Source organism: Globicephala melas, chromosome 2 (assembly GCF_963455315.2).
Source record: "Globicephala melas chromosome 2, mGloMel1.2, whole genome shotgun sequence".
NCBI classification, from domain to species: Eukaryota; Metazoa; Chordata; class Mammalia; order Artiodactyla; family Delphinidae; genus Globicephala; species Globicephala melas.
The window spans coordinates 25,357,562-25,361,778 of record NC_083315.2 but is presented as its reverse complement, the minus strand read 5'-3'; positions in this window follow the sequence as shown (position 1 = coordinate 25,361,778).

Below are 4,217 nucleotides of genomic sequence, written 5' to 3'. Positions count from 1 at the left end.
GTAGTTCCAGGCCCGGCCGGCGCGGCTCCCCCAGCTCAGGGCCTTCGCCAAGCCGCAGACACCTGCGTCTGACTCCGCGCTCGCCGCTGGTGTTTGCTAGGCAAACGTGTTCACGTGCAAAATATTCTTGTGCAAACCGTGCCGTGTGTCCATGTGCAGAGGGTGTCAGTGTGCAAAACGTGTCCATACGTCCCTCTGCAAAACACGTGTCCAGGTGCAAAATATGTCCACATGCAAAACGTGCCCGTATGTCCATGTGCACAGCGCGTCCGTGTCAGTGTGCAAAACGTGTCTAAGTGCAGAACAAGTGTCCGTGTGCAAAACATTTCCACATGTCCAAGTATCCACGGGCAAAATCAGCGTCCGTGTGCAAAATATGTATGTGCATGCAAATTGCGCCCATGTGTCCACGTGCAGAACATGTCCTGTGTCCGTGTGTAAAACGTGTCCACGTGTCTAAGTGTCCGTGTGCAAAAGTGTCCAGCTGCTACAACTCACTACCTTCCTTTGTATTGAATCGACCTCAGCAAAGCTCCAGAGCCTCCCCGCCCCTCCCCCCATACTTTCATTTTAAAGACACACTTCCTACCCGAGTTGGCATACCCCTGTTTCTTTCATCTTTCCAGAGAAATCATAAATTCCAAATTGTTCAGTTTCGTTAAAACGCACGCATACACCACGCCTTTTGAAGTCTCATGACAGAAATGAAGACTCTGTTTACAAATGATTCCAAGTGGGCGATTGCGTAATCGATTGCAGCCACATCACGGGACCTGTACTGAGCCTAAATGCAGAAGTTAGTTTGAGCTGAAAAGTAAAAATAGTAGGAATGATCCCATCTGGAAACACATAAGGACTAGCAGAGAGCAGAACCAGGAGAGGTCTCCCCTAAGACTGAGTCTTTACCACCAGTCCGGCGCTGTACCCACAAGGGTTTGAACCCCGTCTATCCGAATCCCAAGCGCGGGGAAATTCATAGCCCCAGGCCTGGAAGTGACATTTCAAGCCTATTAGCAATATGTGTTTATAACCTTTTTGCCACTTGTCTACCAAAATTAGGCTCTTGCATTTTTCTTGCAAGTTTCTTGCATTTTTTACTAAGTGCAGTACATTTTTTAATGAATATATTTGCCCAGGGGATGTTATGTTTTTCCCTATGACAATGCCGTGTGTTTGTATGTTTGTATTTTCTTCAATATTTCTTCCTTAACAAAGGATCATCTAGATCTGAGTATAGACTATATTTTAAAATTTATATTTATATATGTATATACCATATATTTATATACTTATGTATAGATGTATTTATATCTGTATCTGTATGCCTATATACACACATATATGTGTATGCAAGTATTTACTAAATATATTAGAAAGCAAACATTTCCTTATTATTAGCTTACTATGTTATAATTTTTCTCCACTCTGTTGCTTGATTTCAACATTTTCTTGTAGAAAAGATTTAAGTTTTTATATATTCAGAAATATATTCTCTTAGAGTATTTCTTTTATCTTCAATATTCTGAATGTATTTACCCACCAAGAGCCAGAATATGTATATTATTCTGTTTTGTTCTGTTCTGTTAAGTCTTTAACCCATCTGGAATTTGTTGCTATGTGTAGAATCTAAGGTAATTTTTTTCTGAACTTAAAAAGAATTGTTCCCAAAATACTTATTATGTAGTAATTCATTTATCTATTTTTTTGTTAATCTCTAAGGCTACTATTTTTTTTGCTAACCTACTAAGGCAAGGCTTTCAGGGGTTTCTCCTGAATGCCCCAGGTGTTCAGCAAGGTCTTTCTTTCCTCTCTGGTAGGTCAGAACTCAAATGTCTTCCAAGCCTGTGTGAGCTCTGGTACTTGGTAATTCTACAGCTCCCCAGGAGTCTTTTTCTGGGAGTTCTTTTCCTGACCTCTTGGAGTCTCTCGCTATACATGTGAAACTTAGTATTCAGTCAGACTTTAGTGAACCCCTATGCAAATTTCTGGAGTTCTTCACATATCTTTCTCCTCCTTGTGTACTGTCCCAAAAATTCAAACCACCTTAGTTTCTTGAAACTCAAATTTCTGTTTCCTTAGCTCAACAATACCATCATTCTATGTGGGGTTCTCCCTTCCCACCCATGGTGCAATACATGCATCCAGTCAGAAAGCTTGTTTGTTCACTTTCTTTCAGTTCAGGGATCAAAGTGCTGGGCTATCTCTTGTTCAAAGTCTGAAAATAGTTGTTGTAAATGTTTTTCCCAGTTTTCCAGAAATTTATAGTGAAAAGCTAAAATGACACCAGTTACTTCATCATGGCCAGAAAGCAAAATGCTGTTTTGGTGTTTTTAGTTTTAACAACTATTAATGCGTGATTAAACTTGTTTTGCCTAAAATTTCCCAATTCTCCATGCCAATGGTTACTGTCTAGGAGCATCCTGAAGGAAATGTGAATGCCATGGTGGGTCCAGTGGGCTGGCTGCTGGAGTCCGTGACTCAACTACACTTCCACAGCAGGTGCTCTTGAACGAGTTCACCTCCAGTGCCATCACAGTCAATCCTTTGCACCACACAGATCCATTTCTCCACACACATTTGGGGAGCAGTTCCTCCGTGGTTCCCAAGGCCCTCTCAAGGGGGAACTTAGGAAAAGAAGGTTTACTTGTTGATCTTATTATTCTATCCATTATTGAAAGTGAGTATTGACGTCTCCAACTATGTTGTTTAATTGCCTATTTCTCTCTTCATTTCTGCAGTTTTTTTCTTCATGTGTTTCGGAGTTCTGTTATTAGGTGCATATCTATTTATAACTGGTATCTCTTCCTTATGAATTGATACTTATATAAATTTCCCTCCTTATCTCTAGGAATATCTTTTTTGTTTCAAAGTATGTTTTGTCTTATATTAGTATAGCCATTTCAGCTTTCTTATGGGTGAATATACTCCCATCCTTTTACTTTCAATATATTTATATCTTTGGATCTAGAGTGTCTCTCCTGCAAACAGACTATAGTTATATCATCTTTTAATCCATTCTGCTGAACTCTCTACTAATTCTCCTTTTGATTTGTTGTTTAATCCATTCACATTTAATTATATTTATATAGTTGGATTAATGTCTTGCCATTTTATTTTTTGTTTTCTATATGTCTCATGTCTTATTTGTTTCTCTGTTCCTCCGTTACTGCTTTCATTTGCATTAAGTAATATTTTCTATTGTAGCATTTTCATTTCTTTAATTTTGTTTGTTTATTTTAGTTTTTCTCTAGGGTTTGCTATATACATCTTATCGGAATCAGCTTCAGATTTATACTAGCTTAATTCAGTGATATATAAAAATGCTACACCTATTTAGATCTAATCCATTTTTTCCTTTTGCATTATTATTGTCATACATATTACACATACAAATGTTACAAACCCAAGAATACATTCTTATAATTATTACCTTACCATCTGTTGTCATTTCCTTAGCCAAATGCAGCTTTGCCCCCACTTACCTCCTTTGTGCTTTTATTGGCAACTGTACTGTACATATATTTCATTTCTACATGTTATAAGCCCCAATAAGCCCAATATTACATTATGTACATATTATTTCATGGCTTTTAAAATTAGTTATGAGAATGAAGAAGAAAAATATGCATTTATACTGTTTTTTATCTTTATGTAATAAATTTTACCAGAGTTCTTTGCTTTTTCATGCAGATTCAGATTACCATTTGTGGTCACTTGGTTTCAACCTGAAGAACTTCTTTAGTATTTGTTGCAATGCAGATCTGCTAGCAAAAAATTCTTTCAGTTTTTGTTTATTTGGGACAGTCTTTTATTCACTTTCACTTTTGAAACATAAAGTTGCTGGATATAGGATCCTTGGTTGACAGTTTTTTTTCTTTGAGTACTTTAAATATGTCATCTCACTGTCTTCTAGATTCCACTGTTTCTGCTGAGAAGTCGGCTGTTAATCTTATCAGGGGTCTATTATAAGCGACAAGTTATTTTTTTGTTGCTGCTTTCAAGATTTTGTCCTTGTCTTTGACTTTGAGCATTTTTTTCCTATGATGTGTTTGTTTGTGACTCTCTGAATTTATACCACTTGGAGTTCATTGAGCTTCCTGGATGTCTATATTATTATTTTTCCATCAATTTGGGGAGTTTTTAGCTATTATTTCTCCAAATATATTTTCTTCTCTGTTCTCTCTCCTCTCCTGCTACTCCCATTATACATAGGTTAA